Source organism: Oratosquilla oratoria, chromosome 11 (assembly GCF_046742065.1).
Source record: "Oratosquilla oratoria isolate Oo_2021 chromosome 11, ASM4674206v1, whole genome shotgun sequence".
In the NCBI taxonomy this organism is placed as follows: Eukaryota; Metazoa; Arthropoda; class Malacostraca; order Stomatopoda; family Squillidae; genus Oratosquilla; species Oratosquilla oratoria.
The window spans coordinates 993777-1014444 of NC_134787.1; the positions used below are offsets into that span (position 1 = coordinate 993777).

At 41.4% G+C, this 20668-nt stretch overlaps 1 protein-coding gene across 1 annotated transcript in view; it reads right to left on the minus strand.

Annotated features, from left to right (window-relative positions):
- Window positions 1-20668, minus strand: part of LOC143029542 (protein dispatched homolog 1-like) — a 414630-nt gene that overhangs the window by 329615 nt on the left and 64347 nt on the right. The window contains exon 2 of the mRNA XM_076192201.1: window positions 3272-3304. The gene's annotated coding sequence lies outside the window, so the exon portion shown is untranslated. The remainder of the gene's footprint in view (window positions 1-3271; window positions 3305-20668) is intronic.

The window sequence follows — 20668 nt, forward strand, 5'->3', positions numbered from 1 at the left end:
TTTATTTCATTATCATGATCTGGCTTAAATGATTATACTCTTCAACTTCTTCAAGACTCTCACCATCGATTATAATCTCTTCAGTCTGAATTTTCGTATTGATCATTTCTTTGGTTTTACTCTTATTCATTTTTAAACCTACTTTGAGACTTTCCTTGTTCAGATCACTCAGCATATCTTGCAAGTCTTCTGCTCTTTCTGAAATAAGAATAATGTCATCTGCAAATCTTGGGTGGTTCAAATATTCGCCATTAATCTTCAAACCTTTCTCTTCACAACTTAATCTTCTGAAAATCTCTTTCAAGCAACCTGTAAATAATTTTATTGAAATTGTATCGCCTTGCCGTACTCCTTTCTCGATCTTGATCTTTTCTGTATCTTTATGTAGTCGAATTATAGCGGTACCTTTCCCATAAATCTTTTCTAAAACTCTTACGATCTGTTCGTTTGTACCCTGCTTGCGTAACGAGTTTAGTATTACTATTTGTTCTACAGAGTCAAAGGCCTTCTCGTATTCTACAAAAGTTAAACACAGAGGTATATTGTATTCTGTTCCTTTCTCGATTAGTTGGTTGATCGCCTGCAAATGGTATAGAGTCGAATATCCACTCCTAAAGCCTGCCTGTTCTCTCGTTTGATTTCCATCGAAAACTTGACTTAGTCTATTTGTAAGGATCTTGGAGAATATATACATTTGATAGCAAGCTAATCAGTCGATAGTTACTACGGTCTTTCTGGTCTCCTTTTTATGAAGCAAAATCACTATAGCATTGCACCAGGATTCAGGAACGCTTTCTTGACGTAAACACTGGGTGCACAACTGAATTAATTTACAATGAACTTCTTTCCCTGTGTTTTTCAAAAGATCTATCGATATACCATCTTCCCAGGTGCTTTTTCTCGTTTCATATTTTTAGAGCAAATTCTACTTCTTCCTTTGTAATCTCTGGTACACTACTAACGTCTACAGATGAATTTACTGACTCAACTACGGTCTTCGACGAGTAAAGCTCTTGGTAAAATTCTACTCTTTTTACCATTCTGTCTCTGCATTTAATGATTTCTCCATTTCTATCTTTCAAACATATCATTTGCTGTCTTCCTAAAGCATGTCTGCGCTCGGTCCTTTTAATAATTTTACCTTTCCGAATAGTTTCCTCTATTTCATCCATGTTTCTCTTTCTTTTCTCTAACCTCTGCCTTTTGTTGATAAGCTTGTTTATTTCTACTCTTTCTACTTCGTCTCTCCTGCTTTTAATCTGCATGGTCCTTCTTCATTTGATTAGGTCATTTGTAGCTTTGGAGTCCTCGTGACAAGTGACAAGTGATAGTGACTTAAGACGTGCTAGCGGAGGTTCGAGTCCTTAGTTGTACCACGTTTCAATTTCTGCATGTATGCCTCCTCGAGGTTCTCGATGTTGATGGCTTAGAATTAAAGTGAATTGTGGTTGATAAATGTAAATCTGTTCACTGGGACCCATTCAGTGTTGTACAAATACTTTCCCGCGTTGTATACTTACCAATTGTACTATCATGGTGGAGATGGGTTGAACGCAAAATTTCGTGTACGTGTAACTCGAGCATACAAATATATAAGGAAAGTTGCGCTCAACTTATATCTCTGTTGATGGCGCAATCGGTCATGTCACTATCACTTGTCACGTGTTAGTGGAGGTTCGAGTCCTTAGCTGTACCACGTTTCAATTTCTGTATGTATGCCTCCTCGAGGTTCTCAATGTTGATGGCTTAGAATTAAAGTAAATTGTGGTTGATAAATGTATATATATATCAAACAAATGAATAAGTGGAACGTATGTGATGACCTAAAGGTTGTGTCAATTTAGCTCAGAATGCAACTAACTGGGCCAAGAAAAATAACTGTTTAAAAAAAGTGTGGCCAAAACAAATACCACTGGCTCCAGGGATGAAGAATACCATTACCCTCTAGTTTATATTCTAACTAAACCTAATCTTCCTTAAACCTTTTATTTTTCTTTCTAAATAGATGAATTTTACTTTTCTGTTTATCATACAGTGGAATGAACCTATTCAACATTTTTTTTCCAAACACTGAATTCCTAACTATTTTCAATACATATTTGGCCGATGGCTTCTTAGGGGTAAACTCTTGATATACTACTTTATTTCTTCCCATACTTCGCTTTTATCTGTTTAACTTTCATCATGCATGATGTATTTGGCAGTATTTTCCTACACAACGAAACTCATTGAAATCGTTTCTACCCTCTGTGAGATCGACGCATAGCGATTCGCTTTTTTTTCAGATCTCCAGTTTCTTCCAATAAATCGAATATTGCAGCTGACAATCCTAGTCATGACTAGAGCCCCACTATGTAGTTGCTTTCCTCTTATTACAACATTTATATAAAAAAGGAAGAGTTAGAACAGAGGACAAAAGAAAACAATGTCAGAGTAGAATTTGACAAAAAACAATGTAAGAATACAATACATATACTACAAATGTAAAAAAAAAAAAATAGCCTCACACAGTAATGGAAAAAAGTGGGAGACAAACTGAAGTATCAAGTAACAGTTATGAACAATGACAACTGACATGAGTACATGAAAACCAGTCGTAAATATCTGCACAAATGGCGTGCTACACTGACTTTTTTCTAGTCAACACCACACATTTGTGTCCAGCTTTAGGGGCGTCACCAGAGCGAATTGGCTACTGTCACGACCACGTACCCTGAACACAATATAGTCTAAAGTAGTTAACCCCACATGATCCTGTTCACCTCAGGTAGACGACGGTAAATGAAATCAAGGAACAAGAAGGCAAAGGAGATGCAAACAGCAACAGACCTATTGGTCCTTGCGGGTTTGACTGTGAACTGAAAGGGAGTGTAAAAAGTGGAAACAGCAAAGAACAAATGACTTAAAGGACCTTTCGCTACAAGGGCGTACTCTCAACCTGGCTCAGGCTCGACAATTCTATTCAGCTCAAAGGACGACTCATGAGGAAATGAAAAGTTAACAAGTAATGACGTCAAGATTTCATGAAAGGTACGCCCGCCCGCCCGAGAAAGGAGCGGGAACCGATGATTTTGATTATGTTTTCGCTTTTCATCTTACAGAGTCCTTTAGATCGAATAATGGCGAGGAAATCTTACGAATCATATTTCTACACGCCACCTGAGCAAGGGGAAAAATGTGACAAAAGTTTGACATCACGAAGGGAAAGAGAAATCACTCATTCTAATGAAGAGGCTCCGTCATCAAGGAACGAAATGTGATAAAAACCAACCTTTTATGGCGACTCCGCACTTTTCCTCGGTCCCTGAAAAGAGAGACAGGGACATTAGTTTGGGGAGAAAAAAAGAGCAAAAAGAAGAAGAAAAAAAATGGCAAGACAATTTCTCAATACTGACCGCAGTGGCGAAAAAGAGGTGTAAACAAAATAAATGTTTGTTAGTTGCCGCCACAATTTCCAACCTCTCCCCCATTTCTTCAGTGTGCTGTGCGTGCGTGCGTGCGAGAGCTAGCGCGCACGCGTGTGTATTTACCTAATTGTATTTACCTTAATGTAGTACACAGGAAAGGCGAAACGCTCGTGAGGGCCTGTGCCTTATTCTTCAATTATATGTGTGCGGGTTTGTGTGTGTGTGTGTGTGTGTGTGTGTGTGTGTGTGTGTGTGTGTGTGCGCGTGTGTGTGTGCGTGCGTTTGTGCCTATGGTTATGTGCATGTGTGTGCGTGCATGTGTGCGTGCATTTGTGTGTGTGTGTGTGTGTGTGTGTGTGTGTGTGTGTGTGTGTGTGTGTGTGTGTGTGCATTTGTGTTCATGTGTATGTGTGCTGTGCGTCTGAGTGTACACACACAATATATATATATATATATACATATATATATATATATATAATATACATATATATATATATATATACATACATACATATGGCCTGTAAATATCTTTGTAGACATGTATTATTAAAGATCAGGGCTAAATAAGTTTCAACGATCTTCTTAGACTTTTTTTTCAATTCGTTTTATGTTCTTTTTTGTTACATGATTAATCACAAATCTACCGAGATCCACAGTATATTGACACAAATGATAAAAATACAAAGGCGAGCTTTCTGTTGTTACATGCAACCATCTTCATGCTGAATAACTGACAGGAACAGGTCAAATATGCTAAAGGATTATGAGTGACAGTGGGCTTCTATGGTTCGAACTGTGTGAGTAACTGGGGTGGAACCAGGGGAGTTTAAGGTCACAGCGAAGGACTGGGTGAAGGTGGGCGGGGAACTGGGAAAGGTCAGAGTTAGTTGTTGTTACATGCAAATAACGTCCGGGGCTGTGTGGTTGTGGGGTTTTGTCGTGGTGCGACGGAATCTTTGTTAAGGAGGAAGCTCCCTAAGGTGGCAAATAAACGGAACAGCTGGAGGGTTCTTTTCAGAAGCAACAAGAATATGCAGTGTCAAGTTAAATGAAATCGCCTGCCGTTACTCAGAATAAGACCGACAATGTGCCTCTGAGGCGAGGTGGTTTGGTGCACCAGCTCATGAGCGGCCGTGAGGCATCTGTCAGCGCTGATAAGCCAAGTTCTGTACTGTGTTTCCATTACGCCGTCGTGTGGTCTCACTTCAGTGATAAATTCTCGGCAATCTTTATCGAACTGGATTGTTGACTTTTTACTTAAATGTTTGTATCTTGTTTATTATTTCCATTTGGTTTTATTTCATTTCTTTTTCGTTTATTCAGTACCGCGATTTTTTTTTTGTCGATTTTCTTTGTTTCGTTTTGTTTTTCTTTGTGAGCTGAATGAACTGATATGATTTTTTTTTTTCAGGAATAGCTATTGTTCTTACTGACCCCACGTTCGCAACCGAGGAGGTGGTACAGGGATGAATGGAATAGCCTGACCACAGGAGCCAGACAGTGCCATAAGTAACGGCTAAAGTTATTCTAGATAGTCTGAGGGTTTGTCATGGAGATGATAAACATCTTGGCGATAGACATCAGCGTGTTGGGCGAACAACAAGGGTTGATGGAGACAGGTTTGCATCTAACACGATACAAAGTCATCCCCTACCATCACGGCCTACTCCAACACTCACCTCGGAAAGACTACGTTACGAAAGAGAAATTACTTTTGGCAGCACAGACGAAACAGCTCAAGGTGAAGGCGGTTTTTTTTTTTTTTTTTGTCACTGACACCTTGAACGGGGATGAGACCCTTCCTTCAGTGGCGCACAATTTACTCTGGATAACGAAAGACGACTTTAACCTTTTCGTTGCGCAAGAGGTTTCCTTCCCTCTCTGTAAAACCGCCTAACGACAGCCAGAATAAAAACAGAATTGTCAGTATCCATAAAAGGGTTAGTTTAGCTAAGAGGAGTTTGAAAGGGACTTGATTAGAGACCCATTTTCCTCTGAGTCTTAAACCCTTTTAGCTGGATGAAGTAGTCCCTCTCTAGGCTGATAATATGCAAAGGGTATCGACGGATTGAAATGGTATTTGTTGTCTAAATTACATTTTTTTGTTAACTGGTTACAAGGACAACTACATACATCAATCAATCAATCAATCAAATCAGCCATCCTGAGTCCACTGCTGAACAAAGGCCTCCTTCATAGCATTCCATGATTCACACGACCGCGCCATCCTCTGCCACGTCACTCCTGCAAACTTCTCAATCTCGTCTCTCCACCTTCTGTCTGGTCTCCCTCTTCCACGCTTCCCATCTCGCGGCGTCCACTCAGTAACACACTTGCTCCATCGCTCATCAGTCATTCGCACTAACTTACCTGCCCAATTCCACTTTCTCTCTTTTACTGCTTCCACAATATCTTTCACTCTAGTCTGCTCTCTCACCCAACTTGCTCTCTTTCGGTCTCTCAGCGTTATTCCCATCATTGATCTCTCCATTCTCCTCTGTGCTGTCCTTAGTTTTGTTTCTATTGTCTTCGTTAGTTTACGTACATACTGGCGCAGAATTTGAGGCAAATTGGCATTGGGGAAGCCAGTGCAGGACCACTGACTCTACTCATACATGCATTTATGTTCGTGACTAGACTCATTAATGGAACTGTCTGGTGAAGGCCTTATGGTTTCCTGTACTCTTCTACATTCTTATGTTCTTATCCATCTCATCGCTGCGGTAGCTTGTTTTGCAGATTTTCATTCTCCTTAAATGACGATTCCATTCAGCAAGGAGAGAAGATCGATCGAAAGACCGTTAGGCCCCAACCCCGCCTTCCTGCAGCTGATTAACATTGCATGGTATTGGACAGAACGCACCGTGGCAAAAGGGTTGTTCCAACGGTGAGGTTGGCGAGTGCTGGCCGGCCGGCCGGCCGACCCGAAACGGTCAGGCCCACTTGGGTCGAGACTTATCGTTGGTCATTTGGAGCAAACGGCAGAGATAAGAACGACACACGCTCCCTTATGCAGCAAGAGGAGGGGGGGAGGAGGAGGAGGAGGAGGAGGAGGAGGAGGAGGAGGAGGAGGAGGAGGAGGAGGAACCGTCCACTAACGCACTCGGCGGGCTGCCATCAATCCTCCTCCGCGCACACGTCGTCGACTCCTGCGTGTGACGTCACTCAACCCCCACATAAGATAAATACCAAAAGGGCATCCCCTCTTATGTGGATGTCGTCTTCTTTAACCATTCTTTACTTCTTTTTTTTTTTTTGGGGGGGGGGGGAGGGAGGAGTTCTGGCAATGGCCTATTTCTTTTGGTTAAGCCCCGTCAAGTTTCCCTACGTAACGGGGAGGAATAGAGCTGGACAAAAGGAAAATAGAGTCTATCCTTTCAAGGTGATGATACACACCAGGATGTGCTGATTTGAGACCAGAGTCGTCACCTTTGCTCTATCTGCTTGGATCTTCACGGCAAGAAGTTGGATCTGAGGAGAATATATCAAAATGTGTGAATTCTCTTTTATCAGTTCAGACACATTATTTTAACGATGTATTACCCACACTTATATATATATATATATATATATATATATATATATATATATATATACATATATACGCAGAAACCTTGCTTGATTTTATGCGACAAAACCACATAAGAAATAACAACGAAATGACGCTCAGTTCTTTGTATATTACATCTTCAGACAAAACGCATCAAAAGTATCTTTTGGTAGGAACAAGTTTTTATACATCAGTCAAGGTACCTAAGAAAGGCCGAGACACAGGTCCCAATCATAATCCCCCCCTCCCCGCAAGTCTCCGAGTTCCTGTCAATCAGGAAAAGCTAGTTTCATGAATAACTCAGCTAACAGTTTGTCACATTTCAATTGTTCTCCATAGAAATGGGTATTTTTCTGATATATACCTGAAATCAGACATGATTCAATTATATTTCTTTCAAGTTGATATTTTGTCCCTGCCAATACCTTAGCACCAGCCCAACGTGCTGATCAAAAGTGTCATTGTGTTGGAAAAGGCCACTACTTAACCGCGCTGTTTTAACACTATATTTAAGATATGATATCCTAGTTCTCAGTTATTTCCCCATTTGACCGATGTCGAACATATCACAATTGGTAAAAGAGAGTGTACCACTGAGTATCAAACCAGAAACTGATCCGTGAGATTCAGTCTAGACCTGTTACCAGTACAATTCTTGAACGTCAACCCTGGCCATATGGGAATGGGGGATATTTCCCTCATTTTGATTAAACTCACAGGGTTGTCTCTACAAGAGACAACCACTCGTGGAGACGAAGGGAACGCCCACATTGCCTTGGGTATATCGACAGAACCTGCCGAGAACTCTGGAATAAGAAAGTGGTTGCGTGGTAGCTTGCTCGGACAACTTGTGGGAATTGGCGACGGCAAATGCAAACGCTTCCAATTGATGATGATGATGATGATGACCCGGCTATTTCAATCGTCTCAGTATCACCCCCTCGGTAACTGCAGGATCGTGTGCCCTTCTCGCTCAAATGTCAGTATAATTACTTTCCTCGTTCGCAAAACGAATGCATAATAGTAACAGTGAGGCCATCTGTTGTTTACGTTTGAAAACATGGTTGATTTTCTCGGGTTTTTTCGGTCTAAGCTCGTTGAAGTCCAGAGTTCAAATAAATAATTTTGTTCTAGATAATGCCTGGCAATACCATTTACCTTAAAGGAAATTATATCGCCTCTTGGGATGAAGATGAGAAAGGAGATCCCCCTAACACTGATTGAGATCCACTTGAATTTAGGGTCTGTCACTCAGATGAGCACACTCGACTGCTTTAATAAGCTACATAAAGTCCGTTGTCGTCATGTGGGGATTAATTCAATGTAGTGATTAGGGAGTTCGCATTGTTCAAGGTCGCGTGTTTCCGTCTCTCGACGAAAGTTTGTTAATGATTTGAGGATTAGTTCCCATGCATGTGTCGTTATGTAAGTTTGGCTCCATTTACACCAAACAAATTTAGTCGAACAGTCAAGAAGATCTATAACTCGCCTTAAGTTGGCAATTTATTTCACTTGGACATTCACCTTCTGTTGTGCAACTGTTAGTAAATCCAAGTCATGCTGACTCTCCCGGTGTGAAGGGTTCCTTAAAGATACATATTTCAATACTTCAGTAGCACATGACAAGGTTCATTCAGCATAATATTTACTAAAACTGGTAACAGAGTCAAACGTCAAATTAAATTAAATAACTGAAGCAATTGAGCAAGTAATATAATGATAATATCATAATGATGTTCGAGTTTTAATGAATAGTACCCCGCTACCCTACAATATCCAAAAAAGTTCCTCGGGAACCTTTCATCGACCTCCCTAAGTGAAATGTTGGGCTAACCGGCTAGTTTCTTTCTGGAGGAAAATTGTAGACCAGGGAGTGGGCAACCCTTGGCACGCGTGCAAAACCTGGCACACTAGCAACTTTTTTCCGGCACGCGAAACCCAAAGCTCGCCTAAAAAATAGAATAAAACAAAATTAATCTCCAGCCTTTGTATGACCACTGGGAACCCCATACTTCGCTGGATTGGGACCTTCCTGGGAGGTGAAGGGAGGGAGGGAGGGGGCCCACACTTGTACTATGTAAGTCTATAATTTTACACCGTTGGCACGTGAGAAGAGAAAATTTGATATAAAAAATTTGGCTGATTTTGGCATCGACACTTAAAAAGGTTCCCCTTTCCTATTCCAGACCTTTAAAGTGAAACCCAAATGTATGATTTTGGTTTGCTCCTTACACAGAAATCGTGGATCGAGATAATTAAGATCTCCTTGAGTCACAGAATGTGGCTTACTTGTAGAACATTTTGTTTCAAATGACGGATCTATCTTGGGGTCAGTATCACATCACTAGACTCACCGTCACTCAGTGTTACTGTCATTGTTTCTGGAAGGTTCTGGTGTGGGTTGTTTCTGACTTCAACAGACTCGATCCGCTCACCGATTTAGTGCTAAATAACCGCAGTCTCAGCCAGGGAGATGGAAACAAAAGTTGGCGGGAGCCAAAATAAAGTGGCATCCGTTACGGAAGGGGTTACTCAACATAAGAATGGGGGAGACTGCAAGAGACCACAAGGCCTATACTAGGCAGTTCCATGCCTATTAACACCTCGTATCATCCCCATCCACAAAGTTATCTCATCTTCTCTTAAAACAACCAACTGTTTCAGCGCCCACGGCCTACATGGTTACTAAGTTTATTCCATTCCTTAACTACTCTACTGATAAACCAGTTCTGGCCTATTTCCTTTTTAAAGGTAAGCTATACATTTTTAAAAGTAAGCTCTACCTTTTTAAAGGTAAGCTATCCGAGGGGTTGCTTGCCAAGGGAATGGATACAGCAGATTGGCGGCAGCCAGAGTAAAAGGATGAGTGCCATCCACGATAGAGGTTGAGTGAAATAAGTTACAACTCCCTCGATGCCACGGGGGTGGATGGGCTACAACAGCCTGGAGGGAGAGAGAGCGAGTGGAAACGTGCCACTCGCTACGGCAGGGCTTGGATACATCTCTCAGACCTCGCCGTCGTCGCCGCCGCCGCCGCCGCCGACGCCTCCAGTTCAAAGCTTTCGTCTGGATGACTTCCACCCCCTTAGCCTTCGTTCCGAGGAGCCAAAATTGGGCTTTGATCGATCGAGACTCGTTTTGGCTCATGTCTACCCTCAGCTAAATAAGATAGCTTTGGCATTAGCCAGGATAATAATCTACAAAGTGTTCTACCGCTGCAAAAGAGTTAAATACAATCTTCTGGAGCACATCTTTTGTTCCAAAACGTCATCTAGAAACCCATTCGGGTTACTACCTAATCTCATTTTCGTCCACAGATTACATACAGGTTTTCTTTTTACCCTAAGTCTATACAGTTGCGGACAAATGGATTTGACACAATAGTGAGCAGTGCCGTAAAGGCGGCGACTTTCCATTTTGCCAAAACTGCAATTCGCCAAATTGAGTTTCACCAGACCGCCCTTAGGTTGGGTATTTCATTAAACGTCCTTAGATTAAGCTAATAGACTGTCTCGGATTATGTTAGGTTAGGTTAGGTCAAGTTACGTTAAATTACTTTAAGTTATATTACGTTTCATTAAATCAGGTCAGAGAATTTGGTGAAATGGGAATTTGGCAAAAGGCAATATGGCGAAATTCCATTTGATGAAATGAGAATGATTCGTTATACTAGTGGTCTGTGGCAACTCTGACGTATTCGGTTGATCATCTGTAATATTACTGCCAAGTAAATGTGCTTGCTCATCTGCTACCAGAGCTGTGATACCGTTTATGTCGGAGCTTACGTAAACACCCTCGAACCCCAGCTGTGCCATTGTCATACGCCATCAACTACACGGAGAACACCTCGGGGACAGAAGTTCTCAGACACTTTTTGCTGCAGTGCAGAGGTATCAGACAAAAATAATAATAACAAACAACTAAATAAATAAAAACAAATGAACAAAGAAATGGATAAACATAAATCAATAAAACAGCAAGTCGGTAAACGACGGGACAAAGTGATCGCTTTGCATTTGTAACTAAGACTTATCTGCTTGCGCCCTTTCAGTAATCAACTTAAAACACATTTGAATACCAATAGGCTCTACATGCAAAGAGCATCGTTATCTTGACGATGTCATCGCCCCCAGGAGAACGCTCTCTCTCGCGCCGCTCTGCTCCGCTCCGCTCCATCACCTTCAAACGCACTCTCCTCGGGAGCTCTCACCTTCAAAACCTAGTGCGCTCGATGCAAGGCAGCCCCCAAGTCCACCACAGTGTCGCTCCTCAAATCCCTCTCCTTCAGCCACTCTTTCGTTGAAGCTTGTCATCTTTAGCCCTTTCACTGCGGGAGGAAGGGACGCGGGGGTTCTACCATCACCCGAATGAAAATGGCGGTCGTCTTGAGCTAGAATGAAGGTGAATAGAGTCCGGAGAACGCAGTGAAAGGCTTAAACCGGTGGTTCTCAATCCGGAGGGGGGGTGAGGGTGTTTATGGACCCCAACGGATCCATGACAAATTATACATTTCTATAAAATGTAGTCTCGTGATGTAGGTTAAGCATATCACAAAAATCTATTAAATAGAAGATAATTATGACTGTCAACTTTGCAATAAAGCAAAGGGTTTCTCTTCATAAGTATTATTTTATCATTATTATTTTTGTACCTTTTTGGCGGGTTGAGATCAGGGAGAAAAATGAAGGGAGCCTCACGAATGTTAAGAATTCATGAAGGGGAGAATGGGGTGAAAAAGGTTGAGAACCGCTGGACTAAGCAGTGGCTGCGGAGGGATTTTCCCTAAAGTAAATAAAATCGTCTGACGGCAGCTAGAATAGGGACACCAATAGTAAAACCTAACGAAAGGGTTAACTATAATAGATTTAACTCTTTAGCCGCGAAGGGATGTGGCTTCCCTTGGCCATATCTCATCGCTCGGTGGCAGCCAGAAGAAGCATGTGGAGAGACACCGCCCCCAACTGAGTAAAGTGAGCTTTACCCGGTGATGAGGGTGAGATGAGTCTTTCTTTGGAGGAAAAAAGAACGGTCCGGCGGCAACCAAAATGAACATATGAAACGCCAAGTCAATTTCATGTAAGTGATAACTAGTATTAAGACTGTCTTGATTTAACCACTTCGACTCGACTTCGGCGTCCTTACTTCCCAGACTCTGTTCTGGCCAACATCAACATACCTCATACAGATGAGGGTGAAGTGGAGCCCGGCATGAAGGAGGTGCTCAGGTTGTCTCGCTTGACCCCTACAACCCAAAACCCTTTGGGCAGATTTTGTTTGCGGCACGATTTTCCATTTATTTATCTATCTTTATTTATTTATTTTAAATTATTTGTTTATTCATTTACAGTTGGGGCCTGATGGCGGGGTAGAACTCCGGGGGTATCACGCCATGCAATCCCCGTGGAAATGTTGGTATCACAAAGGGCCGCCGCCATGTCCCCTAACGGCTCTGCAGGCTTTGCAAAATGAAGTTTGTTTCATGCTTAGCCCCTCCGTATCGGATGATACATTTTATCCTCAGCTGCCACCAAGCTGTTCAACTGATCTCCGTGTTGCCCCGATCGGTGGCACCGGGATTATTGCCCATCTGGGCTAAGGACTCCCGTGCCGGGCGGCACTTTTCTTTCGGTACAAGCTGCCGTCAGGCTATTTTAACTCATATCCCTGGCATCACCACCGTAGTGAGAGGGTCTAAAGGGAAATGTGGTTCTTGGAGTCCCTTCGGACGAGAAAGCGACTTCAGGAAACACGTTTCAACTACTGTATATACTCGTTCCACACACTCAGCCTCTCTGTATCACATGGTGCCTCTCCTTGAACACGAACTATCAACGACGTGAAGGATAAACGGGGGAAGGGGAGGAGTTCGTACGAGATTCCTACGGGAGGTGTGAGATGCTCACTACATGCCACAAATCCTAACGTTTCTATGTACACTTGACCCTCCATTTCCCGGACCTCAGTTTCCCGGATATCGGATTTCCCGGACAGTGCATTCAAGAGGAGGTACAAGAGAAAATATCTGGATGAGGTAGTGGTGGTGATTGAGACTGAGGCTGGCCTCGAAGAAGATACAAGAAGGAAGAGTACACTGGACAATATAAAGTTGTAAAACAGTGTCCGCTCAGCCATTTACAACATATCTGATGCTTGGGGAGACATGAAGCATTCCACACTTTCCAACGCATGGAAGAACCTCAAAAAGGACGAAGATATTGATTTTGATTATGTGGGGGGATTTGAAGCAACAGACTTTCACCAACTATTCCATACGGCTGGGGAGGAAGCAGTTACGGTAAATGACGTCCGTGATTGGACTGAAGAAAGTGAAGCTTCAGAGGGGGGGGGGGTGAAGTATTGTCCGACGAAGAGATAGTGGTCGCAGTGATGGGTGAGCAGAGCGGGGAGGACATTGGTGAGGAGAGTTATGTTGAGGAGGCACCCAACGTTAAGATGTCTGTGATCAGAGACTGTGCAGATACGCTACTTAAGTTTGTAGCAGACAGCAGTGACCCTGACATCCAGGAGCATTACAACCGGCTCCACCTTCTTCGTACAAAAATTACTGATTTTTGAAAATCACGCACAGCCGAGCGTAATGTAAGCCCGTCTGTCACCGCCGGTTCTCCTGAACCAGGTCCCAGTAGTGCGAGCCAGTCAGCCACCGCTGATTCATCTACTGTCCAACACGACTCCAGTGGTGCTACAGATTCACCGATGGGTGTCGTGTTTGACCTCGAGTAATTTTAGCTATTCGGGTCCCCACTGTACCATCACGGTATACACCTACATCCTATCTACACTACCGTAAGTACACACTGCAGTATATATAGTACAGTATGTTGTTATTATCTTATTATCTGTTATTATCTTATTATCTTAAACCATGTTTTTGTATGATACTTATGTTGGTACAGTTGGTTAATATTGAGTGTTGAAGAGAGTGTGGTAAAAGTCCGGAGGTGAATAATGAATAATGGTGATTGCCGGACCGTGCATGGCAAAGGTCCTGGAATGGGCATTCACTCCGGACATTTTCAATTCCCAATCATTTACGGTTTCCGGACAGGTGCTCCCCCCCCCCTTATTAGTCCGGGAAATGGAGGGTCAAGTATATACAACTCGTGGTCATCTTCCTTTGGGGGATTTTGGTGAGACCTACTGTGCGCTGTTGTACTCAACGCATTACAAGCACCTGACACTGTCTGGCACAAATATATGACTTCCAAGGTGCCGCCTTGCGGTATTTATTCCTTCCTTCCTCATTTCTGATTTTCTTTTTCGTTGTTATTCGGCTGTTGCTGCAAACAGTTAGTCACTATTCTTTCCCTATAATCTCTGACGTCCCACGGGGTTCTATTTTATCTCCTCAATTTTTTTCTGTTCATAACTCACACTTGACCACGTAGCTTTCCCTATGCACACTTTCGTGATGACAGTACTTTATGTTATTCTCCAAATTTCCGTCACAATTTACGTTCCATAATTCTACAAGGATCGCTACAAAACACTGACTTTAGACCTTTCTCTCATATCTGATTGGGTCAAAGAAATCAAAGGATTACAAAGGATTACAAAGGCAAAAGCATGCCGACAGGAGACCTTTGATCCATATCTAGGTCGGATGCAAAAAAAAAAAAAAAAAAAAAAAAAAAAAAAAAAAAAAAAATCATATTGATGATAAATTAAAACTATAACAATGTAAATAACAATTAAAATACATAAATAAATGCATTGGTATAGTTGAATAACAAACAAACAGGTAAATAGTAAATGATAATAAATTGACATATAACTAATAATAAATGAAAATCAGACAGACAAATTATAACAAAACAAAAACAAATAATATAACATTAAATTATAATAATTACAGCATCTTACTTAGGTATTTATCTAAATGATTCTTAAAGCTTCGAACGGAACTACATTGCACTACCTGTGCAGGAAGTTTATTCCATTCATTAACTACACGGTTGGCAAAGTTGTTTCTACCTACTTCCAAATTGGGGAATCTATTTCCGGACAGTTTGAGACCATTGTTTCTTGTCTGATTCTCATTCAATGTGAAAATTTGGTCACTTTTGATGTTGTCAATTCCCTTTAAAATCTTAAAGACCTGTATCAAGTCACCTCTGAGTCTACGCTTTTTTTAGGGAAAACAGATTCATGTGCTTAAGTCGATTTTCGTATGATTTATTTTTTGATATTTGGAATCAGTTTTGTGGCTCGCCGTTGTACTTTTTCCAGTCTGTCAATGTCTTTAATGAGATTCGGTGACCATACGGAAACAGCATATTCCAAATGTGGACGAACTAACGATTTATATAGCTTGTTAATGAGTGATGGACTTTTGAAATCAAAAGATCGCGCAATCAATCCCCAGAATCTTATTTGCTTTCTCAGAGGCTGAAATACACTGCTTGGATGATTTGAGGTCGTAACTTATAATTACGCCGAGATCCTTTTCACTATCCACTTTTGTTAACAAATTTCCAATAACTTGTAATCGTACTTACTGTTATTTTTACCTATGTGCATAACCTTGCATTTACTTGTATTAAATTTCCTTAGGCACTTTTCAGACCATTGCTGTAATTGATCTAAATCTTCTTGAATATCTAATTTGTTTTGAGTGATCATTTGCCACTCCGTACAGTTTTGTATCATCAGCAAATTTGGAAACAGTAGATTTTAGTCCATGGTCTATATCATTTATATATACTATGAATAGAAGTGGCCCAAGAACGGAACCCTGAGGAACTCCACTTGCAACACTTTTCCATCCAGAAGCCCCTCCATTCAAAACAACTCTCTGTTTTCGACCTTTCAACCAATTACCAGTCCAACCTAATAGGCCACCACTTATTCCATGCAAAGCCAATTCAGTAAGTAGTCCCTCGTGTGGGACGGCATCAAAAGCTTTTGCAAAGTCCAGATATACCAAATCTATATTGTCTCTTTTGTCACAATTCGAGACAACTGTGTTGTAGAATTCGAGTAAGTTAGCCACGCAAGAACGCTTCCGTCCGAAACCATGCTGGCTATCATTTATCAAACGGTTACTCCCCAAATGACATTCGATAGCATCTCTGATGATAGTTTCCATTATTTTTCCCACGATCGAAGTCAAACTAATAGGCCTATAGTTATTTGGTTTCTTTTTGTCACCTTTTTTGAATATGGGAGTAACGTTAGCTAGCTTCCATTCTCTTGGGACATCTCCGGATATGATGGATTTCTTGAAAATAATTTCTAATGGAACAACAATCTCATTTTTCATTTCCTTTAAGATTCTTGGGATGCCAACCGTCAGGCCCTGGTGTTTTATTAACTTTGAGTTTGTCTATACACCTTTTAATTGTTTCTTTTGTTATATTCACCGTAGTAAGTTTACCCCAGACTTTTCACAGGTTTCAGTTTGGAATTCACTTTGAGGTGTTTTCGTTTACGAATACCGAGCTAAAATAATTGTTTAAGAGATTACACATTCCTTCATTTGAATATTCAAGTTGACCGTCAGCAGATAATAGTGGACCAATGTGATTCCTAACAACCTTTTTATCTCTAATGTAACTATAGAATTCTTTGGGATTCTCTTTGGATTTCTCAGCGATGTTCATTTCGTATTGTCGTTTTCTTTTTCTTATTGTCTTTTTTAAATCTCTCTGTATTGATACATAACTTTCATAGTCATTAGATGCACCCGAGCACTTATATTTCTTATAAGCCTGTCTCTTTTTAGCAATACTTTTTTCAGTTTCTGTGTCTTTTAATGCCAAAATTAAGTTTCTACATTTTCCCACTTTACACAACCTTCCATAATATCCCCTTCTCTTCGACAGCACATATCTTTTAACTTCCGACACTCCGTATTTTCGGTTTGTCATTAGCTAGTAAATTCAACTAGAAAAATCATATATGTTTTTGCTAGAGCAGTTTCAATAAAATCAGGTGTTCTGCATGATCTTCCAAATGTCTTAAAAATATAAGAATGGGGGAGACTGCATGTCCATTACCTCCTGTTATCCCTATCGATAAAGTGACCTCATCTTCTCTTAAAACAACCAATTGCTTCAGCGCTCACTAACTACATGGTTACTAAGTCTAACCCATTCGTTAACCACTCTACTGGTAAACCAGTTCTTTCTTACTTCCTTAAACCTAATTTTTCCTAGTTCTAAGTCAACTGTTGACATTACACGTGAGACTTATTTCCCTTTGTATGGAGTGCGGATCTCATATTTGGGGTGATTCACCTCTGTACTTTTGAGTAAGGTGGAGTCCAAAATACTTCTTTTCTTTCTGACAGCCTTCAGCCACTCCCTGCCCACCGCGGGATATTTCTGTTTTTTTTTATGTAACTGTGTACCCTCTCTAGTAGATCCATCAGCTCCAGATTTCCTAAAATGGCAAACCCTTTTAGTTTATGTAATTACCTTTTACAAGAATCAACCAGTCCGTTCTGCCTTTCTCTCCTTTCACTGGAAGACCCTGACTCTCCCTTTCGCATGGCACTTTCCCACCTGTGTGGTGGTGGATTATCAAATACTCCCTCTCCAACACCGACAATTGGCTTCGCATTGGTACCCTCCCTGTTTTCTTTCTTGAACAGCCTGTTTGCTTTATTACCGTTCTTTGGTATATGTAGATAAGAAAAGAACACTAAGGGGCAATGAATGTTCACTCAACCGAGCAAACGAGCTGCTACCGAGACCGTCACTTGTGGCCTCAGTGCTCACATTTCCAGGGCAAGGAATATCTTGCCCCTTCCCTCAAGAGCGAGGCCCACGTCAATTAGCCCCTTCGTTTTTATTTTCATTCTATCTGCCACCAAACTATTTACTTCATCTCCACTCCCTCGGTAGCAAAAGCGTTGAATTCAAGATGTTGAGCGTGTAACAAGGGACGCTGATTCGGGCCGTGATAAAAGTGTCACAAAATGGATATCCTGGGGTTGCGTGCTTTACATGCAACCCGTGCTGCCTCAAACCGCGAAGACTTCGACGTTTTCTTGGAACATTTTCTGTCCCTCCATAAGACTATCAGCTCTCAGACGCCCAGGAGGGTGTGGTGGCCCAAGTCTGCCGTCAACGCTTGAAACCCCGTGTGAGAATTAAGGATGCTGGTTGGCGAAAACTACCCGAATTATCACGTTTGAGAAAGACTCTAAGGAACTACAGGTTGAGAATGAACATTCAGTTATCTTCTTAACCTTAGCATTATCATTACCAGCATTATTTTCAACACTACGAATAGTAGTATCAACAATATTAATATTTACAAACAGTACTAAAGAAGCAATGCAGCAAGACAATGCATCTGCTGTAGTTTTGCTGCGCTGCTTCTGACCTAGGCAATGGACGGGGGCCAGGAATTCTTCATCCACAAGGATTTAAGAGATTTCTGAAAGAGAACAAAATGGATGTTGGGTGGGAGTGGGATGGGTGGAGGCTGGGTGCAGCATTATGCCTTGGCTGGATACCTCCCCTGTGAGATGTAAGTAGCCTTTTAGTATGTAGAGTTGTAGGCTACGAGCAAAAGCTCTCTGGGTCTCCCGTTCCCCGTAAGGAGATCATTTTTAGGTAGTAATTTAGTATCACCCCTACGGACCCGAGTCATGCAATATTTTTTCCGATAGGAAAATTACCTTAACTAAATATATATAGGGAGTGGGTGCGGGATGGGGGGGGGGTGAGGGAGTACGTGTGAAAAATAATTTGCCGCAGCCCGAAGGGATTTCTCCTCGTCTTCTCTATTTCTCCATGAGGGGACGGAGAAGGGGAGGGGTCGTCGATCAAATGAAGCGGCCTTGCTGTGGATGTGCCGTGTCTTGCGACACTACTTCTGACCCAGAGCAGTGGACAAGATGCAGGGATGACCCGTCATCCAGGAGGTGCCAAGATAAAAGGGAGGAAAGGGGGTGGAGGGGAGTGGAGTATGATAGGGATGGAATGGGTGGGAGTGGTTTTTATGCCTTTGTTTTTGGCTACCTCCCTTTTAAGGGGAAAAATACTTTGGTTTACATATACTATATATATATATATATATATATATATATATATATATATATATATATATACATACATATATATATATATATATATATACATACATATATATATATATATACACATATATATAATACATATATATACATATATATACATACATATATATATGCATACATACATATATATACATATATATATGCATACATATATATATATATATATATATATGTATACATATATATATATATATATATATATATATATATATATATATATATCAAATCAGCCATCCTGAGTCCTGCTGAACAAAGGCCTCCTTCATAGCATTCCATGAATCACACGACCCCGCCATCCTCTGCCACGTCACTCCTGCAAAATTCTCAATCTCAGCTCTCCACCTTCTGTCTGGTCTCCCTCTTCCACGCTTCCCATCTCACGGCGTCAACTCAGTAACACATTTGCTCCATCGCTCATCAGTCGTTCGCACTAACTTACCTGCCCATTTCCACTTCCTCTCTTTTACCGCTTCCACAGTATCTTCCTCTCTTTTACCGCTTCCACAGTATCTTCCACTCTAGTCTGCTCTCTCACCCAACTTGCTCTCTTTCGATCTCTCAGCGTTATTCCCATCATTGATCTCTCCATTCTCCTCTGTGCTGTCCTTAGTTTTGTTTCCATTGCCTTCGTCAATTTCCAAGTCTCACTTCCATAGATTATTGCTGGTAGAATGCATTGATTGTAAACTTTACGTTTCAAACATAAAGGTAGAGAGCCTCTCAGGATCTTATTATACTTACCAAACACTTCTAAAAAGCATACATATATATCAATATCTATATGTGTATATATATATATATATATATATATATATATATATATACATATATATATACATATATATATATATGTATATATATATATATATATATATAGATATATAATTTTTTTAACTTCATGCCGTCTTCCTTTAATATACCCTTTACTGTCACCTCAAGGACTCCACTTCTTTGGAGCGTTTTTGTTAAGGATAGAAGCGCTGGTTACCGTTGACAGAAAAAATATGCAACAAAATCTGGCGCCTCTCGATTTCCCCGTCATCCTTTGGTCGAGCTCGTCCCGCTCCGCCACAAAGCGGCACTTGCGCGGTGAACTTTCGAGCTCCGGGGCCGTCCCGACGGAGGACCCGACGGAGGACCCGAAGACCTCTCTGACGCAGGAAGAAACGAGAGCACGTCCGACTGTTTTCCCGAAGAGCAATTTCCGGATGTGATTCATCTCCCCTCCCCTTCCCCGCTTTTCTTTGGACGGACTGGGTTTATTTGTGGGCACACACATGAAGGACTTCTGGATTCCACTCTCAAACCCGTTACAAATGTTGTTTTGAATAACGCCATTTACCATTCCGTCTCGTGACTTCTGGGTCTTAAACCATTGGCTTCCAGTTGCCATATTAACAATCATGTTCTGGCTGACATTATAATGAGGAAGAGGCTGTCTTTGTCATTATTAACGCCATTTCGACACAAGCGTCTCAGGATTGTCCTCGGCCGATACATAATCCCTTCCCAATTAGTTAACTCAGCTTACTTTAACCAGCTCCTTGCCATGGATGTCTGCTGAAACTTGCCCCCATCGCATCGCAACCTAACAGCTGGAGCAGGAGCGGGTGACGACTGGCTACCATTTCTGAGCCAATT